This window comes from Argiope bruennichi, chromosome 9 (assembly GCF_947563725.1).
Source record: "Argiope bruennichi chromosome 9, qqArgBrue1.1, whole genome shotgun sequence".
Taxonomy (NCBI): domain Eukaryota; kingdom Metazoa; phylum Arthropoda; class Arachnida; order Araneae; family Araneidae; genus Argiope; species Argiope bruennichi.
Window position 1 is genome coordinate 106,106,110 of NC_079159.1, and position 25,086 is coordinate 106,131,195.

A 25,086-nucleotide genomic window follows, 5' to 3' on the forward strand; every position below is an offset into this window, starting at 1 on the left:
AAAGAACAAAACCAACCTAGCCATCTGGCAAAGATGAGTTAATTTCGATCCCCCAGAGACCGTTAGCTTCCTAAAACCATTTCCACTTCCCCAAGTATAAATTTCAATTTTGACCCAACAAAAACAAATAAAATGCAGAGGGAAAAAAATGAACGTAAAAATAGATCACCAATATATTTATGCGACTCACGGATACGCGAAATGTGAGCTATAAATCAGCAACTAAAATGCACAAAGTGAGAGTAAAGAAAAAAATATAAATAAATAACCCTTCATTTTTCACAAGGCATAACCGCGCGCATAACAAACATCGCCTCAGAAAAGAAAGGAAAAAAATAAGTATAAAAATACTTTTTTTCTGGCGTGTAGTTTCGCATTTCACTGTCAGAGCGAAAGATACACTATGTTATTATTCCACTCAGTAACGACGAAGCGCCATCTATGGCTCACCGGAGAAAACTCGGACGAAAGGCAGCAAGTTGTTGACAGAATTCGGTTGGACTTCGATCCCGACAGTTGGGCTGAGCAGATTGGGTGCGATATTTATCGCTTATTCGAATTTTTCTCTGCTGGATTTACGTTATCTGCACTAGCGGTTCTGCTATTTATCATGCCATGCATGCTGTGCATATTTTTCCGTAAAAGATGCTTTAGCAGGGTTTTCTGAATTCTGAGCGAGTGCGTTTTTACAAAAGAAATAGTGCCTTGATTAGTTTAAGAAGTAAGACGCGCAACTGTTGATAATTACGTAGAGGAAAAAAATTGATAAGATTTTTTTTTTAAGATAGTGATTACTGCATACTTAAGAATTGGATTTGATATCGTTTTTAGATTCTAAGCACCTTCTTAAGATACTAACACGAGCACTCGTTTCAGTAAATGTGTTAAATTAAATAAGATGGGGGAAAAAACAATTTTAAACCACTCTATTATTTATATCAATAGTTGAGATCGGGAAAATAATCATGTGATTATCAAGACGGATATTAGAATTCGGAATGGTACTTACAGAGGCAACGGGAATTTAAATATCTGCGGGATTATTTTTGTATTCGTTTTGAGTTTCGGTTTCACATGCGCGTAAACTTGTTTCAGTCGACGAAGCGAAACCAGTGTCGTTGAAGTGTGAAACACCTGCTTAACATGTGCAATTTTCGTGACACTTTTAATCTTGTGGGAAAATTAACCAGCCTAAAGTGCCAACATGTGTGGATTACATTTCCCTGATACATTAATCTTTTTCTTTATGGATTACACGAACCTCTGGAAATGCCTGTTCCAGTTAATGCATCAATAAATGGGGTAAGTCAGAATTTAATTATTTTTATTTTATTTTAGCCGTACTGATGTATGGATTTTTATTTTCAATTAAACTGCGAGAATCATTAGATTAATAAAGTTTATAATTAAATATAACAAGACCCATTTCGCACTATTAAATCTTTATGATATCTAAAATAACTACATATCTAAATAATAATGCAAAAGTAATTGAAATGAACGAAGATGAAAAGAAAAAAGGGCGATTGAATGAAATATAAAACCTAATTCATTCTCTTAAAGTAATGCTTTAGATATAAAATATGAATTAGTATAGAATATGGTAATAATAACACTTTATTTAGTGCAACATTTTAAGTCGTACACTTTTGTTAAGAAAATACTGCATTTTAACCTAGTTTGAAATGTAGCTTTTCTGCAATTTTTCGTATCTGAGTGGGAGGAAGTAAAAATATTCGAAATAAAACTTTCGCATTCTTGCAAAATAAATAAGATCAAAACTGCTATGAACAATTTCAGATCAATTTCTAATAAATCGACATGAAAAGAATCAAGAAAATGCAGTTAAATCTCAAATTTCACATAACGTCATTATACATATTTTAAAAAGTGGAGGAAAAAAAAAAAAAAAAAAAAGGCTAAAATTTATAAAAGTATATTTTATTCCAGAAATTATGCTAATTCAAATTGGCGTGAAATAAAATTGGGTCTTTTCTTTTTTTTAAATTACTTCTTTAAAAATTTACGATTTACGATTACAATATTAAAAAGAATGCTTTTTTAAAAATTACAAATGTTTAATATGTAACTTCGCTTGCTTTGCGGATCGGATATCCTTTTGATGTATATATTCTTATACATGTTTTCTGTAAATTCTACGTTTGTGGTGTATTATCAAGTGGTATCAAATTATCGTTCATTAAATTGTATTCAAAAAATTGCTTATATGTATGGAAACGGAAGCAATGCCGTAACGATTAGTAGAATTTAACCTATTAAAGCAAACGATTTTTTTAAATATTGATTTAGTGAAATAAAATAATTGTAATCACATTAATATAGCTTTTCAAACTGTTGGTTTGTTTTAGAGAAAGCTGCTCAGATAAATCAACAGCTGCTGCAGATAAAATAAGAATTATTGAGGGTAAAAAAAAAAAGAATTAAAAAACGATAAAAAGAGAAGACAGAAAGAAGAGGGGAAGGGGGTAATTTCTAGCTGATAAAACACTGAGATAAGAGAAGCAGATGCTGAGCTGTGCGTTACTGAAGTACACTTTTTTTTCCCCGAACCAAAAGTGAAGGGCTTATTCGTGATAATGTCAACAAAACCTCGCGCGTGACTGGTTCATTGTCAGCGCCCCCTGTGGGCGGTATCAGATCCTAACGGATTACAAGTGTTTCCGGTCATTATGTTCCCCCATGAACAGTCAGGAACTTTGAGCTTTGTTGTTTTAGCGAATTCGAATTCTTTGAAATATCAAATGGGCGGGTTTTCTCAGAATAAATGATTTGACTCGTCTATAAATTATTTTAATATTTCAATCAAAACAACAGCGAAGCTTTCAAAAAGTTTACTTTTAGTTTCCAAACACGTGTTCAGGTCAGTTCCCCCAGAAGCATATTACGCCATAGAAACAGATTAAACGATATGCAGCAAGTCTATTTTCCAGTCACTTTTTATTAACATAAAACTCTCTCTGTTGTTATAAGAACTATGGTACAAGTATTAAAAGGAATTGTGCAATTAAAAAATGGTTATTAATATTAAAAAATTTTGTACGTCCGTCTTTAAACTTAAAATTTAAACAAATAATAATAATAATAATTTTTTCCCCTTAAGACGATTTTTTATAAAAAAAATTAGTTTTATGTTTCTCTTTCTTAATGTACCGAATTATATTTTTGAGTTCCTCATTGTGGACTGTATTTATTATTGTTACTATGCATAGTTAAGGTTATTAAATGTGGTATTTCCTTTGAATTTAAAGAAGCCTAAAAATTTGTATTAGTTTGAGCAAATGCACAAATATGATATAATGTGGAATTATTTAATACCACAAAATTAAGATTCTGTGTAACTTGAATGATTAGAAATGTTTTCTCTTGTACTTTTAATTTTACATCATTAAAGTGTTAAAATATCATTTTTAATTTCTTCTTATTTGAGTTAATTCAATGTCTGTAAAGCATTATTTTTATTCTGAACTGTTTTTATTATTTAAATTCATCTGTACTTTTGCCTTCAGAGACTTGTAAATATTTTTTTTGTTTAAAGTATATTGAATTTAAAAAATCTGAATAGTACAGTAAAATTTTGAGTACGTAAATTGTGAGTCGTACTGTTTATTTTAAAGTTTTCTAGTGGAACTGCTGTATTCAAAAGGCTTTAATTCACTTTATTAAAGTTATATACTAATTAAAATAATTATTTTTAATGTCATTAAATTTTAAATTATTATCATTATTTTTAAATTTACTTTTTGTTCGCTTAATAATTATATATTATTAATTAAAAAATGTAAGATTATTTTTGAAAATCATATTTTTTTTCCGTCAAAACTGCAATTTAATAAAAGTTATCGTTCTCAATTGCTATAATCATTTTCATCCTGGTACCGTCAACTTCGAATTAATCAAGTTCCACAGTAAATAAGGCAGTTATTATTTGTAACAAGAATTAAATATTAAATCTCGGAATTTCAATGCCGAATATCAGTAAATGTTAATTTGGTGATGTCCCCCAGAATTCGTGCAGCTATAGTACTGAATAGCTTTTATTCACCCCTTTCCTGAAGTTAAAAGACGATTTTATTTCTTTGTCTTGGCGTGCAATTTTTTCTATTCCTACTATAACCAGCATTTAAGGAGTGCAGTATCACTTTCAGGTTAAAGTTTAAATAGCGACTTTGTTTCACTCTTATTTAGACAATAGATACTTTATTAGATGACTTAAACACATAATAATGTTGAGTTCCGAATCTTAAATTGTCATTTCATTTTGTTATGTAGCATATTAATTAAAAAAAAAAAAAACTCCGCAACTTAAGTTTTATCCATTTTTAACAATTCATTATAATTATTTTTCAATAAGAAAATTGATGTTTGAAAATGCTTAATGAAAAAAAGTGGTAAATCAACTTGCGGCCATCTTGATTATGATCTTGATGGATTTTAAATAATTGTAAATATTTGTTTAATGACTGCATTCATTAATTTAGTTTTAAATAATTATCCATCAAGGATATGTAGGACGATAGTGGGAGACTATGACTATTAAGTGTCGCCTTCCTCAATGACTGGTCGCAACACGCAAGTCTAAGTATCTCGACTTACGATTCCAACTCATGCGATTATTAGTTAATAATGAATCTGAATTAATATAATTCACTATCCTGAATATTTGTTTTGAACGCAGCTCGTTTGAGTATACAGTACATAAAAATAGATGTAATTTTAAATAAAGTCGTTTTTTAATTATTATTATTATTATCGATCAAGATTCTTGTTCATATTTCTGATTTGAGTTTTTGGTCACGGAAATTACCGAAATTGAACTATTTCTGTCAGATTATTTGTTGTTAGCAAAAAGAATTGGAGTAACGAGTTTGATTAAAAATATTTCATTAATAGATTGGAAATAATTTTTGTTGAATAACTTTCTTGTTTATATAAAAAAAAAAATTCATTTAAAAAAAATCTTTCTTCAAATATATATATTGAAGAAGAGAGAGAGAGAGTGACTTTTCTTCCAAATTTGTTTTTAAATTCATTGACAGGATTCGCTGCATGTCCTTACAGTTAAAGTGATGTCGCTGTTGGGGAGGGGATTTAATTTCGATTTCGGAGAAAGAACAATTTCCCAATGGATATATATATTTATTTTCTTGTCGCATCCAGAAAAGAATAGAAAGATCGCAATTTTCTATTTCGTTAAAGATTGAATACTTAGGAAATGACTACGCTAAATATCCAAAAGATAACGATCGTTTTACCTCAAAAGCTACATCTAGAACCATTTTATTCGTAACCATCATATCTGATAGTTATATAATGGATCAGGATATCCGATTGCCATCAACATTAATAACTACGTCTTATACAAGACAGAATCAATATGCCTCTATAAAAACCAGGCGAACATCGATAACATTTGCAACCAGAGAACTTAGTGGCGCAAAAACCGTCATTCAGCGGGGAATACGAGATCAGAACGGATTCCTTTCAGTCTTGACAGAAAAGTATCTAAAAAACTTCGGTAAGCTACGTACTGTGGCTTTAGCTGCAAGCATTTTAATACTGATTTCATTGGAATTAAAAAAAGTAAAACACATAATAAAAGTAACTTATTATTTTGCAATTAATTTTAATCAAAATCAGAATTTGCTGATGGAAATAATACATATATTGTTGTTTTCCTTCCCTAATCAATTACAAAATATAAGTGACATTAACAATGGGTATTAACTACTTTATTCTGACGTTTAATTGAAACCAGCGGCTTGGTCTTAGTTTAATTAGCTACATTAACGACCTAGTTTGAAGCAAACAGAGTACGACTTACCAGTAACCAGATGACGAGGACGACATTTGGGATGGCATCCCCTTTTCAAACTTTTAGATCACATTATACAAAAGCGTTTTTTTTTTTTTTTTTTTTTTTTTTTTTACGTCAGAATAAGCATGCGCCACAAAGCTCCAGGCCTACATACACGTATGTTTTTGTAGTGCAAGTTTCGAACCTTGAATCGCCCTTCTCACAAAGCAACATGGTCGAGAAAAAAAATCAGCAGTGTCATTTGTCCTCATGTATTTTATGACTGTGGTTCGAGTTTATACTTTCATAACACTTGGACCTATGCCTTTCAACTGAATTTTGTTTGTTTTGATGTCTTATAAATTGGGACAAATAGATAATTGAACACAATTAACAAAAAATGCTGACATAATCTTGACTGTGTCTTCACAAACTTCTACTCGTGGGAGCGAAAATCCCATCGTGGGTCCTCAAATGGGAGAGTAGGGGATAAGCAATAGCATCTGCACATGCCCCCACCATTACACCCATGAATGTAATCGTTATTGTGGAAAATAAAACGCATTTTTCAGATTAACTGGCAAACATTTACACTCCCCCCAACTCGAGATTAAAAACAATTTTAGCATTTCCATAATCAAAGTTTTTACGCTTAATTCACGTGCGGGCGGAATGAATTCGCTTTCCAAAAAAGCAACAACGCGAAAGATCTGTTTCGTCTCGGTTAAGCCGCAAACCGTGCGGCGCAAGCTCGAGTTTCAGTTTCAAAAATTAATCTTGTTTGCTCAGCTTAATCTAGTTGTCGAGTTTCGTGCAAATTTCCCGTCGTTTATTCTCGCCATTTGCGGCGCTCTCTGCATTGGGAGACGCCGGCGAACGTTTTCAGGTGCTCGCATTCCTAATAAAAATGCTACTTTACTGCTACTGAGAATGGGGGGCGGCGGCTGCAGGAGCGGGCGCTACGAAAAATGCAGGTGCCGCTGAGTTCTGAAATGAAAAATGAACCGCATCAACTCGCTGTCCCAAGGCCGCGTTATGAAGTAGGCTTTCAAAGATGTCACTGGCGGCGGTCGCCCGTTAAGAGTTGAATTAATCGTCGGTGGCAAAAGTCATTTAAATTGATTTTCGTTTCACCCTCTTTGAAAATAATCCGTTTAGGGTTCTCGGAAGTCGGACCTTCGCCTGGATTATTTGGAGGACCGCGATTTATATTCGGGCCGTCATTAACGTGACTGAAAAGGTGAGGGAAGAAGAGGGGGTTGGTTATTTTACTTTGTTTTTCTGAATCATTCTAGTGTGGAATTCCGGCTCGATAAGATCACAATCAATCATTTTTAGAAGTGGTGCGTCGGTTGAAGTTCCAATATGACTTCAATCATCATTATCTTAATGAAGAATAAAAAGGCTCTAACGTGAGACTTCTTAGTTATGAGCTGTTTCCGAATCAGATGTTCTCGAATCCTTTTTTAAAAAATAGATTTCATTTATTTGTAATAAAAACTAGTTAATTGTTCTACATGAAAGTTAACGGTGATTGGGTTTCAAATACATTTTCGAGATAAATTTACGAATTCTAATGGTAAGATGTATAATATTTAAAATCCGTAAAAAATTTTTCAACATAATCAAATATAAAGTTATGAATGAAAATGAGTATGCCCACGAAATATTAATTAGTACAGAAAATAAACCGCTTTTTCGCTATCCAAAAACCATGGAATCTCATTTTGAATGTCGACCAATATTTAGAAACGCCACGACTTGCTTTCCTCCAAAGGTGTTCCATATTTGGTCATTATCACTTAACTTTGCATGCAGTTTAGAGTTTCTTTAATACGCATTTTGTTTTAGCTAGATTTCAAAACGTTACAGCAATTTTACTTATTTTTATGTAGAAAAAAAAAAAAAAAAAAAAAACTAGCTGCCTGTGCCCGAGGATCGAAACCAGATCTTCCAACATTCCTCAACCTCAATGCATGGTTTATATATTTATCCCCCCAGTGAATAATAATCAGAAAGGGCACGTTCCCATGAAAAGAATCGAAGGACATCGACAAGTGACGGAACCTGGACACCTGTTATTAGACGAAGGGAAACTAATTAGGAAGTAGGGCCGATGCACTCCACCCGGGGCACTAACTCACTTGGGTGCATTAAAGCAAACAAGATTCGTCCGGCTGGATCCCTCATTAATCTAAATGTCTGTCCGCGTTGTTCCGCATTCGTGCCGGGGATCACCCGTCGAGTTCTGGCCGCAGTGAATTAAGGGGCGCATATCAAAGCCCCAGTTGCGTGAGCGGCCTTCCCGGGGGAATAAATGTGGCATCTTGGCTTGAGCAATCTACTTAGGGCGCCGGGAAATAATATGGCTCTGCGAGGGATGTTTCCATCTTAACTCTAGGAAAATTTCTCATTAATTTCATACATTTTGGGAATCATTTGTTTCACGGAGGTCGTCACGGTGTGGACGGACTCATTTTTATATATAAATGAGGAGCTAAATTTAAACAAAATGACTCATTTTTAAATTTAAAAAATATATCTCCTAAATAAACTTTATTACAAATTTGAATACCATGTTGTTTCTTTTTGTGGTTAATGAGATTTTTTTTTTAGATGTTAATTTCGGAGATAAATATTGTTCAAAAGTAGCATTAAATAAGAGGTAAGACAGTGAAACTGCGTAATGCATGCATTAACTAACTTTTGAGTTTTCGATTTGCTCTATAATTATTTGATTTGTCTTATTTGAAGGTAATTCTGTTTCTACGCGATGTAAAGTCATAGAAACTTAATTTCATTTTTTGTTAACATAGCTTTTGGTTTTAAGAGTGTTTTTCAGGTCCATTGCCAATGTTAAATTGCCAATATGATGTCTCCGTTCGTTTTGTCTATTTTGAAGTATGACTAGTTGAAAAAATTCTTTTTTCACTTCAACAGATACAAAGTTTATAATATGCTGATATCTAAGTTATAATTAAACATAACTTAGTAAAGATTAATGGGAATTGGGTGGTTGTTATTGAGTAATGATAAAATATCAAAAGACGAAATATAATATAAAGATCATGGAAATAATTAAACCATCGGATTATATGAAGAATAATAACAATCCCCTACTCTTATCCGTTCATTCTTTATCTTGAACTTCGAGCAGGATTATTTTTAAGTTATCGGTCGATTCACAACTGATGATCTAGTTGATCTTAAAAACAGATTCCATTTACATTCATCCACTGGATGTCGGATTTTGTTCCTACTGATGAATATCGGTGCAAGTCTTTTGTTCTTCTTGGTAAGATATTCAGCCTAGCTTGCAAGAAATAGCGTTTCTGCGTGTGACACACATTCATAGACGCAGAATAACGGGATTAGATGACAGCGGAGAAGGCTGGGGGAGACAGGGGGAGGGGAGTGACAAGCAAAAAAGAAAAAGAAAAAAAATCTCACAGGCAAAAGAAGAGACAAAGGGAAACCGTTCCTCCTAACGGCTGACTGGAATATCAGGAGTCGAAGAAGTAACAAGTGGCCCGAAGACACTACGGTGACAGAGGCAGCAGGGAGAGAAAGGAACATCTCTCCTCTTTCTTCGGAATCAAAAGCAAAACAAAAAGGGGATGCCATTTCTCTTGCGCCCATGTCCAGAAAAGAAAATGGCTCTCTTCCTTCTCTCTCCCCGAGGCAAATGCCACTCTGCGCACAAAGTTCAATCAGGCATGTCACACGGTATTACTCATGTTCGGACGGTCAGAGCCGTCGTTTTCTGGAGGACTGTCATGCCTCGTATCTCACGGTACATCGGCCTGCTGCTGCTTTACTTTTTGATGTGCCGTTATAAGAGGGGAAAAATATATATAACTTAAAATGACTTTTTTTTCCCTCTTCCTTCCTTCAAACTCCGACACACACACCCCCCTTTTCCAGAGGATCCTTTCTTCCTGGAGCATCGCGTTTTTTGATATCGGACGTCTGGAGAACGGTTTTGGGATGCGTTTCTATTTTATTTTTGGAAAATGCCAGAGGCGACACACGAAGGATGGGTGGATGGAGGGAAGATCCCGAGAAGCTGGATAGAGGATTTTGTTTTTGTGTAGATAACGTTTAAGGTAACATTTTTGCCGAACACTTCTTTTAGCTATTAAAAAGTTCGAAAATTCCTAGTGTTAACAGTTCCTAGTTCATTGGCTTTAGATAGATGTAAACAAATCAGTGTAGCGAAAGTGATAATGTTGAAACATAATTTTAGGGGTGGGTGGGTGCAAGATAAATATTTTAAAATGCATGGTAAAATATGACACTTTGTGAAAAAGGCAAATAATAACTGGCATATCCTGTTCAGCCTGCAGTTTCTGATGGCGATTTTTTTTTCCTTCTCATTTGTTACTAAACTATTTTAAAATTAAAATTTAAAAAAAAAAATATAATAAACCAAAGTTTTGGGTTCATTGACATAAAAATACCTTAATGGCCCATATATCATTTATTTAAATAGATATAATAGTGAATAACACTTAAGCAGCCCGAAAACTAAATTCGAGTTCAAAGCTTTAATAAGGGAAGCCATAAAAAAAATTAAACATCTGCATTCAGGTACGAAACCAAATGACATCGCAACTGGTTCAACCGGCTTAAAAGTAACTCTAATACATAATGACTATAAGGGAACTCAAATCATGAAATAGCAAGATCAGTATTTTAATATAAACAAGAGACAAACTTAAGTGCCGAATTAATTTGCCAATAATTTTTTAATTTCATTTTAAATAATTTTTTTGTGCAGAATAATCCTACGTAAGTGTTAATTAATTATGAAACATTTTAATATCTGTCTTCTCCTGCTTAATGTCAGACTCTTGTAAATACTATTAAAGGAACAAAGTATATGTATTGGATTAAAGCAGTGCATTTCAGCATTGTCGTGATGTAAATGACATTTCTAATTATTACTGGCATGATTGGCTGTGACCTCAAAGTTGCAGAAAGAAAAATAAAATAACGAGCTTTTTAAAACTTTTCAAAAGATCCTCACCCCTCTTTTTTTTCCCCATAACAAGCCACGCAATTATTCTAAACTGAATTTCGAAATGCTCTACCCCTCTCTCTTTAACCATTTTTGAATCTCGTATCTTTAATGGTTTCTGAGGCAAGCTTTAAATCTGTTCCAACTGCCAGCAAATGAATGGCGGGCAGTATCTGAATTAAATCCCTACTAGAGAAATGAGAAAACAGCCTTAACATTCCAATCCCAACTGCTTATTTGTGTGAGAGAGGAGATGGACTGCGCGCTCCCCCAAATCGAAGAGCAAACGAATTCGATTTAAGGTTTTCGGGCTGCCAGAGGAGAATGTTTATTCACACAGTTAACTTCTAAACGTGAGCACACACGAATACAAAACAAACACGGTGCACGACTTTCGGTCGTTTATGGGCCATTAGGGAATCGCTGTTTCGGGAACGATCTTGCGCAAACACGGCCCGGAAATAATGCGGGAATACGATACGTCTGCTCCTCCCCCCGATGCCAATCAAAAAGAAATCACTTCATAGTTGTGTGCAAGAGTGCATACATGTATGTTTCGTTTCGAGACTAGAAAATCTCGGGAAACACAGCGTCTGTGTAATGAGATGGCTCTTTGGGCAAATACATTTCGATCAATCTCAACTACTACCAGATTCGGAAAATAGAGTGCTGTTTTAGGGTTTTGAATAAATCTTTCGCTCTCCCTCCCTCCCCTATTTGAGAGGATGAATGTTTTTAGGTAAGCAGTATCTTGACATCAGAGAACGAAAAAAAAAAAAAAAAAAAAAAAAATTACGGTTTTTATGGAAATATATATATTTGCTGTCGCTTTTTGCATATTTTGTGCTTGTTTGACAATTCAATAAATGCAAAATGTGAATCTTATTACTATTTTTTTTATTCTCTGTCATTGTAAAAACATTGTTGATCAACTGATCACAATCAATTCACAGTTAAATTCAAGGGAATGTGAAAAATAAACACTAACAAAAGGGCATTTTCGCTTTAACAGAGAATATACAAATTGCAGTTACTTGATCGATACAGAGATATAAAATATTTGGACGACCTTCTAAATGGCTCAAATTAAACTATTGTCCAATGAATGGAATTTTTGTCCCCCACTGAAATGGTTTCTGTTCAACTAAAGAAATCCAAAATAGAGAAATTCTATTCAGTATTATCATATCTGAATCATTTTTTAAAAATTATTACTAAAATTTTTTTTATTTATTTAAAAAAATTATTGTTAAAATTTCAGAATAAAGCTACTTATTAAATATTTGAAGGAAAAAAAAAAACCCTTTCTTTTAGGCGAGCGATAGATTTATAATAAAGTTTTTTGTAGACGATAATTTTAATCCATTTCATAATATTTTCAAAAAATTAAACAGAATTAATTTTGATAAAAAAAAATGTAAGAATTCCATTTCGACATGCAGACGATATATTTTTTTAATTCAGAAAAGTATCTTAATTAAATTGCGCATTAAATTACGATTTCATCTTTTTTGGCTTTTATTAGAATATTTAATATATGATTAAAATAATAAAGAAGAATTGCCATCTGTATTTCGAAATTTTACTTCATTGTAGAATGATGGTAATGAAAGCCACTGCTGCAGATTTAATAAAATATGATTAAGATTTATATGAATGTAATTTAGATTTTTTTTGATCAAGAATTCTTGATAGGGCTCGTTTTTATTCTTTTTATCTCATTTTAGTTAGCTAAATTTAATAAATAGCATAAATTTATCCGAATATTGGAATAACTTATTCTTTAGAAGGGATCATACAAATGGAAACTCAATGATTCTGGATCATAATAGATTACATAATAAACATTTTTTAAAGTATATTTTTACCGTAAAAAAAATGGGCCGGAGCGATGTGCTGCTTTTGTAAAGTGAAAATTTCAGAACACTCGATTCAAATGCTCAAACATAAATTACAAGTGCATCATCAGAGCCTTTCTTCTGCAACAGCGAAACCGCTTCAAGAAAACTGCCAGTTTATTTTTAGTGACCTCCTCTTTTTGGCGAGAGGATTGGGAAGATACGATTTATGACATCGGCGAGGCACACGACACCGGACATAAAGCAGAAGTCCCTCCGAATGTGGCCCATAGCACGTCAGCGAGGTGCTTTCGCCCTAAACTTCGGTCGGCAGTCATTAGAGGAGCGCAGACCATTTCTCACGTATCCCCGGAGCCAGATGACGCAGGATCTCTCTTTAAAGTGAAAGAGAGAGTGAAAAAAAAATTTAATAACGCTCCGGGACTTGGGCCGCACGTCCCAGGAAAGACGAACCGCGAAATGGGCTTCTTTAATGGCCTGGCGAGATGGCGCGAATGGAATTTCTGATACGAACCCCTTTACTCCCCCGATGAGCACGCGGAAAGGGACTAGGTGGCACAGGCCTCGAGAAATTCATCTGTCTTTCCCCCGGAGTTGTCGGTTATCAGGATCTGCTGCAGTTATTATCGGGAGAGGGCGCGCTTCGATTTGTACGCACCGATGACATTCCTTGAAAGGTTTTTAAATTGGGGATGTGTTATGGGAGAACCTTAATTTACGAAGCCCATGTCGAGTAGTCGAGTTATTAACCTAATATCGTCCCGAACTTAGTGATGAAAGTTGATCGTGTTTTATTTATTTTTTCGTTATTAAAATTTTTTCCTGCAGACGGCGCTGGAGGATAAATTTTCCAAGAAACTTTTTATGCATGAAAACTATCGAGTTGCATGAATTTTTATTCATTTTATTAAGTTCCTGTAAACAGATTTCTGCTTCTGAAACGGGACAAGCCAAAGTAAATAAATTAAAATGGAAATTTTTATAGGTTTTTACTAAGCAAAATTAGGAAAAAAAGAGAGTAGTTATATATTGTAAATGTTAAAAAGACTTATATGATGTACTAGAATTTTCGTTATCATAATCTAAATATCCCTTTCCTTGAATATTTTAATCACTTCAATCGTTTGATTTTTGCAATATAATGTCAGATTAGACTTATTAGTAATGAATTTCAAATTTTAATGGAAGAAAAAGCTATAAACAATTATGAAGATGCGCGACTTTAAAGTTTTTTTTTTTTTTTTTTTTTTTTTTTTTACTGTCTACATCATTTTTCTTGATGCTTAAAATGTTAAACTTGTTGCATCTATACGAGAGAACACGGTTTATGCTATTTGCTCATTTTTTATTAACCCTTTATTTACCGACTGTACTTTAAAATGCCATTTAATATCTTCTGATATCTTCACAATCAGTGAAGACTATTTTTTCTAACAGTTTTTGAAAGAACACGAGGAACGTATTTCCAATAGAAAGCAGTAGATATCAACTATAAGTAACATTAAAATTATTAATTTAATTAATTAAATTCTTTAATTAATTGAAAAGTTTTTTTTCTTCTTCCTGGGTTTATTCTATACTAAAACTTAACTAATGGTTCAAAATTAAATTTGAAAAATTGATGGTAAAATAATTCGGTAAATAAAAAGGGTTAATAAAAGCGCTTTAACTATTTCCGTTTAATTTAGTTTTTAAAAAATTCCGAAGAATCATATCATAAACATGTTTCTGTTGTTCATAAAATCATCGCTAATAAACGTTAATTAAACGAAATCATTTTAATTAATACCATTTTGAGGAAATTTACTTTTGATTTTAGAAAATAAAAAAATGCCGGGAATTTAAGAGAAATTTAATTTTATGGTTTCTAAGGAACACCGCGAAAATGTCAAAATATTCAGTACTGTTACCAACATTGCATAAGTGACCTGGTTAACGGTATTTCCCATTACTGAAAAGCTATAGGAAGTTGCATTATATGCTGAAATGAGTTTCGCTTAGAAAAAAGCGCGGTGCAAGATTTTTGGGCTAACATGCTACGAGACATTTTTCTGTTGGATCACAGAAAGATTTGAGAATAAGGAAGAAATCAACATGTTCATTTTTTTCAATAAATAAATCGATGTAGGAGAAAACTCTGAGCAACAACTGATGCAAAAAGATTCTTAACGATGCTTTTAAGAACAGAGCGTATTGAAGTTCTGAAGTTTTTCTTTCCAGCTCTGATCAGATTTCAGGATTCGATTCGTAACTAGGATGCATTCTCTCTTCTTACTTCATAAAAAAAAGCACCACTGAATATGAGCCGTCATTCCGCTTCGAACCGTGTATGGTTTTCAAATAACTGCTCTCCCGAGATAGGCGAACGTTCTGAAATCGCATCACGTAACATACGAACGCATCCACTCCCTTCTAAGGCTCGGCAACTTTTCAAAACCAAATATTTTCGGTCCCACAAAAATATTATTAAAAAAAAAAAAAAAGGAAAAGAAAAGCGAGAGGACAGCGCTTGGAAGATCTGTACGCGGAATACCAACGACCGACAAGGACAGTATGGGCCGCTCTGCTATTTGCCGCTTCCTATATCATATTTTTATTGACTCCCATTGCCTCGGAACCAATCAGCGGTCGACATCCGCGGCCCATAAAAACCACTACCTGCAGCAGAAGAGAAGAGAGATGTACTCATGAAGAAAAATGAAGGGCTGATGCGAAACGGTAATGGATGCGAGCTCAGTAGGCGAGCTGCTGCAGTGTTGAAACGTTCAGAATTATTGTTATGATTTTTTTCCCCCCCAAGAAGAAATGCTCGGAGAATAGGAGGAACGGGCATGAAGAAATATAAAGGTAGAATGCGCTGTTATGTAAACCCGATTCTCTGGCGAGTTATGGAGGAGATTTAGATACGCAGCAGGATGGCAGGTGGCATTACAGTCAAAATTTAAATAACCGTGTGGAAAAAAAAGAGAATAAAATCTCAATATCGAGCTCGCGAGTACTTTTTTTCTTCTGCCAAGTCGACACTGCGTGTAAAGCAAATCTGTTGCGCGCGCCTATTTGGTTACAGCACGTAACGTGTTACATAGCTGCGTGATATTTGTCAAATGAATTCCTGAAGATTTCAAAATTTTATTCGTGATGTTTGTTTTCTTTGAACAGCTGGAGCTAAAAGGAATTGTATAACAGGGCACATCATGGGATCCAATTAGAATTTATTTTTGTTTTTAATTTTTAGCATTTGCTCTCTGATGTCTCATTTCCTTGCACTGCAGTATCATTAACGTTTCTGAGTTTTCTATTTGTAAAATTTCGTAAATTATTCAAGAGATCGTCCTGAACGCTGACCACGAATTCTATGTCAGATTCATTTTCAGGAAAATAATTACCCAGTAAATTCTGTTTTTAATCATTTAACATTTTTTTTTTTTATGATAGCAACACCAAGGTTGTAAATAAAACATTATTCAATCAAAAAGAAAGCTTTCCGAGTTTACAACTGTTTAAAATTAATTTTATTAAAAAGTATTCGGAAAAAAGAATGGGGGGGGGGGTAGTCCTATGAGAAATCCCACGTACCCAATATTTGACTTGTGGGAGATCATTTGAGCTGTGATCAGCAATTTAAGCCTTGTTTATAGGAAAAATCAATGTATGATTTTCTGTAATTAATTAAGAATTATCCTAAATATAATTCCCAATTCTTATTTATAGTTAAGAGTGTGTTTTTAATGAGCATGTATTGTAAGTTACTTAAATCCATCCGTTTTGCATGAGTTTGTTCATAGTTTTGGTTCAAAACTCAATTGGAACTAATATTTTGAAAGCCATTTCTCTTTCAAGAACAAAGGCCCTTTCATGTCTAGGCAATGAGTTCGTTTCTTAAAAGTGAACAATGGAATTTTTAATAATCAACATTATAATATATAGGCTGGACACTATTTGTTAATTACGTGATGCAAAAATCATTCAAAATGCATGACAAAGTTGACCGTTAGACCTTAAGTTTCCAAATTTGGTTCAGAGAGAGAAAAAAAAAATTAAACTTAAAAATCCAAATACTATTTTAAATTATTAAAAATTAATAAAAACTTTAATGCTTAACTCATTAACTTATATATTTATTGAAGAGGTTAAAGAAGACAAAATGGTTACATAGAATTATAGCCAATTTCGCCCATAAACCATTTTTATTCCACTTAAAAATTATCAATGGTATTAGTTTTATTACCATGCAACATTTTTCTCTTATTTTAATAAACTTCTATAATTTAATACTTAATAATATTTTTTAATATCGTTTCATTGTTGTAATAAATAAACTAATTTTATTATTTCGATCACATTTTCACTCGCAATCCATTTTCCACTGTATTTCGAGCTAGATGTCAAGAGTGGAAATTAAGTGAGTCTGAAAATCAAATGAGTGTAGGAATGGATAATAAGTCTAAAGATACAAAAATATCGCCAGTTCTTTTCGATTGTATAAAATCTCTTTCGTTAATGAATCGGTTACGACTTCATGCTATTAATGTAATGAGCACATTATGGGTACTCGGAGAAACAAAAGGGTACAGAAGTTTTGATTGATTTGAATATTTCGCCGCAAGAACGAGATTAAATCACGAGGTTAATCGAGGTTATGATGGTATTATCGATACGAATACAATCGTACATGGAAAATTTTGCTTTCTTTTCTGCATTCTATGAGCCACAGTGTCTAGAATGTCAATTCAAGACATTGAAAATAATTACTAAAGAAATACTTTATTATTACTAAAAAATAGAAAATGACTAAAGAAATAGCAATTCCAGTGTATCGAATTCGTGATATTTTTTTTTTTTTTTTCATTCATGCATTCGATGGTACGCATTTAATTCAATAATTCTCACCAACTTATCGGTGATCATTTGATAAAAAGTGTAACATTTTAGATTATTTTGTATACGTATCATGAAAAAAAATCCTATTAATATATGTAATCATCCACTACACTGGGTGGAGTTGAAAAATATTCCCGTGTTTTATCCCGTCATTATCGGATGCGAAATCTTAACATCTGTTTTGGCAGGCAGCTTTTTATTATTATTATTATTACTGAGACAGTTTTTTTTAATGTTAAAATTGACTGATTTATCTGTGTGTGAATAAAGTTAAGTACGGGTAAAAATTATGGGATCGTAAATTTAATATTTTATTTACATTATTTAATGCTGGATTATAATAAAGGTCAATGACTTAAGGTCAGCAAATTGTATTATTTTAAATTTAGATCGATTCATTATAATCTTCTTTCACGGATGAGTTGTAGTTATTGCTAATATTTTCTTTCTTTCTTTTTTAATTTTGTATTCAGCAGTCATTTTTTTTAAAAAAAGGGAATCACTATTTATTTTGATCTGAGTGTAGTTACGTTTTGTAGTTCATACAATTCTAGGCTTTTATCGTTTAATTTTAATATATTTATACATCGAAAATGCGCTACAAATTTTTTAAATACCCTGCCTATATGCATGGAATTTTCTACTACAACTTTCGTTAGTTAATCTATGACAGTCAAATCTGAGATATTATTAACAGAAAAACAGCCTATATAGACAGGCATATCTTCTAGTTCACATATATGCAAATATATTCGCCATTTTGTCGATAGATGATTGAACGTATAATTTAAAAGCAAGGGCATGATGAAGGAATTACACATATAAGTTACCTGGTTTTTCAACAAAAACCCGAGAGAACACGCGGCTCATTTCAAGAGTTTCAAATCGAACTTTTTCGAAGAGTTAGTGCGGAAAATGTCTCTTTAAAAGCAGAAGAGAATTATGGAAACGTCGATTAAAAATCGCTTAGCGGTGGCGTGCTGCAGTTCCACCAAGGCAAACGCTGTTCGTTACCGAGAAAAAAAAAATATTACCTTCGGAACACATCAACGTCTTAACTGATGTACACATAAATAAACCTTCCTAAAATAATAGCCGTTTCTCCTGTTTGTCTATCCGTGTTTACACAGTTGTGGATCTCTAAAAGAAAGTTGCAGGAGGAAATTGTGTTTGTGGAAAAAAGGGGTGAAGGAAATTTAGAATTTAGAACAAAGAAATTAAAAGCACCGTCCTGTTTCGTGATCACCAGTTCTTTTAAGAATTATTGAACACATTAAAGGCAATATATTCATATGATGCACACTAAGCGTCCCGTTCTGGTTTAATTTTGTAATTCAATGCGACCTTTATAGAGGGGGGAAGAATGCGATGTCACCCATACAGGTGAAAATTTGGAGTTAAATATTTAGACTCCATGCGAATTGTTTAATCATATGACTGTGTGGTTAAGTGAATTTAAATTTATATTATCAGAAATTCGAATGATTTGCATTTAGTCATTTTTTTCAGGGCAGGTGACAAAAAAAAAAATAAATCATTTTGCATATTATTAATAAGATGTTGAAAAAAATAGAACGTCTGCTTTTTTTTCCTTTTTGGCTGAGAAGAAGAATATTTGCATTTGTTAAAGTATCGGAATTAATAATTATTCACTGAGATAACTCAGTAGATTGTAATAAACGTGCAGGTATTAAATATATATACCATTAAAATATTCCAGAAAAATAATAGCATTTTTAAAATTTTTAAAATATTATTTACGATTACGCACAATGAACACAAAATAATGTTTTAAAAAACATTTTTTGGGGAGGTGACTTAAATTGGACTCAGTTGACTTAAGATCTCAAAGCATTAACAACAATAAATCGGAATGGAATATCCAGAAAGTATGAAATAATATTTATATTATAATTAATAATTATTACTTACTTAACGCAGCTTTTATTTAGCCTTATTTATCTATCTCGAGGTAGATCCACCATTGAACCTATCATCAGTGGCAACTCAAATTTTGTGACAATATTGCGAATGTTACGTGTATCATTACACCAGTTTAATAATTTTATTTAATTCATACAAAGGATCCCCCCCCCGAATTGCAGCTTTCTCTCATGTGGAAATAGCTTAGGTTGGACTCGCTGATTTTCGGATTCTCAGCTTAATGATTATATAAAAATTCCAGGTTCAATCAGAAACGTATTTAACAGTTTATCCCTCTTCCTTTCATTTTTTTTAAAAATCTCCACTCGATCATTTCAGTATTATATAAATATAGATAATGTTATATATATTGAGAGGAACTTTAAAATTCTTGAAACTCCTCCATTTTTAAACTGGATAGGCATTTTGAAATAGAACTCGTTATTTTCAGTCAAAGTCTGGTGAGGAGGGCACCTCAGCAGTTCCATGCTCAAAAATGTCCCAGACTCAAGAGTTGTCGGATCTTAGATGTAATAGAAACTCAAACAGTAACCTTCCTATCCCTATCCCAAAGCTGAAATCTTTGGTTGATTTACGAACTTCGCCATTGGGTTCTCATAAAAAAGTTACGCATGTAAATGCTGAGTTTTTAAATGAATTTGATTTCATCCAGAGACATTGTTGAAAGCGAAAACTGCTTACTGTCCATGGAGATCAATAGAAAACAATAGTAGGATATTCGCAGATGGAAATGTGGTTCTAATTACATATGCACTTTTAATTTGTCAGCACAGTACACTCCCAAGTATCCGGCCTAATGTGGCGGAAGGACTAGCCGGATAACAAAAAAGCCGGAGTTCCATGAACTCATTTCTTTGCTCACCAGTACCAAAAGACAAAATTTTTATACTAAAACTCAATGTTACGATACGTATTTTCTGACTTCTTATTGAGTTACTAAGACCTCCATTCATCTCAAGCCACGTAGAATGTGGACGCAGTCGCGGCCCGGTGAAACACAGAAGCAGTTGCCGGTAACGTGTCGATTTACAATAGAAGGCTCTGTACTGTTAATTTATATATGTTTATATATTGAATTTATTAGAGAAAAAGTAAGTTAAAGGATATAAACTGTTCACATTTTAACATGAATTCTGTACACTTCACTGTGTTATACTTAAAAAGCATTAAGTATAACAACAATTTACGAATCCTATACGTACTGTGCAGTTATAATCAAGAACAGCGACGACACCTGAGGTCCGCTGCACATTGACGAAACAATGAACAACGAGCAGAACACTGCTCTTTTCCTGTCACAACTTGTATTTTGCACAGCAAACGCCCGTTCCCAATACCTTGGCAATGTTGCCAATGCAATACCTTGCCTTCCTCAATTAATTACGGTAAAGAAATCTAGGTCGGATAGTACGGAAGCCGGATAATCGCGAACTGGATACTCGAGAGTGTACTGTATTTACGGAGAAAAAAAATCAATGTTAATAGAAAGAGCTAGTTGAATTAGAAGGAAATAAAGACAAGTAGAAAAAGCATTCAAACGCTGTCACTTAGGCATGGTAATTTTTCTGAGAAAAACGCAAAATTTATGGAACCAGATATAAAGTACACGTTCTTCAACGGCAATCACCATTCCGTTTAATTACGTGGTGAATCGATAAATAAAAGGCCCGAGGAAGAAGCTGCCGCCTCTTTTTAAATTCATTAAAAGGTAAATACACTTTTCTTAGCGTAATTATGTCCTCACGCCGAGTAATCGACCGAAGTAGATAAAAACGGCCATTCATATTCGCTTGGGAATTCTGCACTTTTCATTTTGTTTTACAAGAGGGTTATTATAATATTTAAAAGAGCAAAGACATTTTAGAGAGATGACTTTTTTCTCTTCCCCGCTTTCATCTCGAGAATATTTTTTTTTTTTTTTTTTTTCATCAGGGGCCACATTCTCTGTGCGCAACTTAAAGCGGGGCGCTTTTTATTAAGATGATTGGTGATTTCATGAGAATCGTTCTTTTTAATAATATCGCGTATGCGCCGTGAACATTTTTCAACTGGTGTGAATTTTTTAAAAAGGCCCAACTGGGTAAAAAAAATTATTGTTATCCATTTATAACATTGCTTATTTTTGCTGTATCTGTTACGATCGTATTTCTTTTTAATTAGTAAAACTTCAGTTAAGTGCTAAGTGAATACTGATAATTTTGGCGGACAAGATAAAGTGATGTGCCCCCCCCCCACGTTTAGGGGAAAGAAAAAAAAAACCTGTTACTTAAAGATGTCAGTAAAGATAAATTTTGAGACAAACCTACCATTTTTCATTACTTATTTACCACTTTTCCCCCCAGTAAAATTTTGGTTTTATAACAATGAATTATCGTTAATACGGTATCAAATAATAATTATTTTAGTTTGCTGTCACAATCGATTGCTAAAAATTAACAAAAAAAAAAAAAAAAAAAAAAAAAAAAAAATTAGGCTTAGATTTTTTTTTAACTCTTTTTTTGAAGTAGCAGTATCTGAAAGGAAAAAGGAAAATGATTTTAATTATTATATCCACACTATTCGAAACTTGTGGGACTAATTATTTATTTAATTCGAATAAAAATTTGATTTATTTAAAAGTTTGAATCCGTGGAAACTTGATCAAGAACTGAATAGTGTTCATAATTTTGGTACTAAATGGTTATGAAGATTTATTTTTGATATTAATAGTTTAATTTAACAGTTTTACTGATTAAAACATAAGAAATTCACATTAAACATTTTTTATTAATATGGTAATAATAATTATTTTTCTTGTCTTTATAAAAATAACAACTTCAGAGACAAACAATTAAAAGTGATAATAAAAATAAAAAACAGTATGCAGTGTTTTGAATACAAAAGTTGCATAATAAAATTTACACCTTACATCATAAAGCTTTCAAAAAAAAGTGACGGGTTTTTTTTATATTATTATTATTATTATTATTGAATCTCTATAAACAGCAATTATTTTTCTCATAATTATTGAGAACACAAGATATAATTATTTACTTTTAAAAAAAATTCAAAAATAAAAAATTTTAGCTTTGATTTCGAATTAACCAAACAAATTGTATATATATATATATATATATATATATATATATATATAAATATAAATAAACATCCATAAAAATATCGCCCGAATGAATGCAGTATATCTCGACATGTTTTATAACATAAGGAACCAATTATTTCCTTTAAACAGGATTGCGAAAAAGATCAGAAAGCGATGTTTACAGGTTAATGTAAAATTTTAACAATACAATTATCTGTGCTACTTTTCGCTCTTTTTGTAATAACTTGTTTTCAAAACATTTATTTTCCGTTGTGTTATCAGTTTTACATGGCAAACAATTAAAAGACGTAAATATCAACTACTGTAAATGAATGGTACGCCACGATAAATGTTGTTTTAAATGCTTTTAATTTGAAAGCAAAGATAGAAGCGATTATCTCTTTTAAAAAGTTTCCTTCACCGATTTAAATTTTCTTTATACTTAATACAAACTCGAAAACATTTATTAATATGCTATTAACTTGCAACTCCTTTTTTTAACGATAAATGCAAGCATTTTGACCATGTTATTTTCACAAACAGTGTGTAAAATTATCTCTCTTCATTCTTCTAAAAATGTTTATAATTTTATACTGGTATCCGTCGTTTTAATATCCAAATCACAGACTTTTAGATATCAAAGCAATGAATACCAAACAAAATTGCTCTGTCAATTCTGCTTACAAGTGGTTTGGATGTAAGGGATTAAATGGTGCATCTCACTCACCATTCAAGACGGTGCATCGTTTTGACGTTTTATTTATTTATTTTTCAATTTTGATTGTTTAAAACGCCTACAGAATGGTAAAAAGATGTAGATTCATTTTTTCAGGGAAATTCAACTTAAAACAATTGTATGTATTTATTTTTTGGTGTAATAAACAAGCCCATGTATTAAGTGAATTACTTTGCCGAGTTTAAAGGGTTAATATAGTCCATGCTAACTTTCTTGGCATTACCATAAGAGTTAGAGTTAGTCTCTATTCTACAACCCCTCGTTTTGATTTAGTGCATTTTTGATGAACTATGAACTAAGATTTATTCGTATTTTAATGCTACTTTATTGTTTTATAAATGACTGATTAAAAAATGCGCATGTATTTAAAAAAAAAAAGAAATTTCAATTATAGAAAATTATAAACAAACTAGTGAAAGGGGGGAAAAAAAAACTTTTTAAAAAAATTTGTCAAGAACTTTCAGGTTGTTCAGTTCTGTAAGAGATGGCATCTGTGTATAAATTTAATTTTGAAAAGGTTTCAAAACTCGACCAATAATCACTGATGGAATACGTTTTTCGGCGAGAAGTGCTTCACGGCAAAATTCCGATTGAGTCGAAATAACCAGTTCAGCTTTTATGGAGATAATAAAAACACTACTTTTAATTTTTCTTATCGCTAGCTCCGGAGAGCTGATGGGTCTGTTCGGTAATAAATCGTAGAGCATTTAAAATTTTACGTCCATATTTCTAATGCATACTTGAGTTGAATGTTTTTTGAGGACTCCTGCTTTGTGTGGAATGATTTAATTAAGCCTTATTTGATATTGCGATACGTCTGGTAGTAGACGAAGATCAAACTTAAAATCTTCAAGTAAAAAAAAGTACTAAATTGCATCTTATTCACTTAAAATCGGAGTAAAAAGAAATAAAATAAAAACCCTTTTGGTTTAAAAAAATTTAATAAATGCTAGTCCATATTCAGAGATTTCACAATTCAATTCAATCGCATAGCATGAGCTAACCTAAATATAATATAAATAAGCTACCAATGCTACTCATCTTGATTCGTGCTCTACACTTGTGTTTTTAAACTGTGAAGTTCAGAAATATTGGAAGGCAAGAGATCTAATGGCGTCATATCCAATCTTCTGGGCATTTGTAATAAATAAATAAGCTACCATATTATTAATGGCTAGTAATGTTTCTATGAGTTAACTCGGACAAGATATCAGCTATGACTTATTTTGAGATGGCTATCAATGTATGAAGATATATAACATATTTGAGCTGTTGCATGGCCGAATACAAGAAATTTTTGAAAATTTTAAACTTCGATTTATTTTACCACAGATGGTATAATTTACGTACAAAGAATAAGTGACAAGAAATATGTCAGTGTACATCTCGACACAAGAGTAGAAAAGCAAAAAAAAAAAAAAAAAGACCGAAATTTTCTCTTCAGTGGTTTTTACAATGAGATTTTGATAAGAATTTCTTTGGCGCGTGTAGATTTAGGATAGGAAAATTTAGGTATCTTAAAAAAAAATAAAAAAAAATATGGTAAGCACTATGGATTTTTTTATGTCTTCTCTCAGAGCGTGAGAGTCTGCTGAATTTAGTTTTCTAGAGCGCGTGTTAAAAGTAATTAAATAAAAAAAAAAAAGTAGGAATTGGATCAGGAAATAAGAGGAACATTTTAGAATTAAGTTAATGTGGGTTAAATTAAAATAAAAATTAGGAAATGAATTAAGACTTAAATTAGATCAAGAG

The 25,086-nt window shown here is 32.4% G+C and overlaps 1 protein-coding gene and 1 long non-coding RNA gene across 9 annotated transcripts in view; one reads left to right on the plus strand and one right to left on the minus strand.

The window, feature by feature from the left end:
* Nucleotides 1–25,086, minus strand: part of LOC129985261 (single-stranded DNA-binding protein 3-like) — a 115,014-nt gene that overhangs the window by 47,289 nt on the left and 42,639 nt on the right. The gene's annotated exons all lie outside the window — the stretch shown is intronic.
* LOC129985263 (uncharacterized) overlaps nt 508–25,086 on the plus strand; it is a 39,168-nt gene continuing 14,589 nt past the window's right edge. The window contains exon 1 of the long non-coding RNA XR_008785548.1: nt 508–1,302. This is a non-coding gene — a long non-coding RNA (uncharacterized LOC129985263). The remainder of the gene's footprint in view (nt 1,303–25,086) is intronic.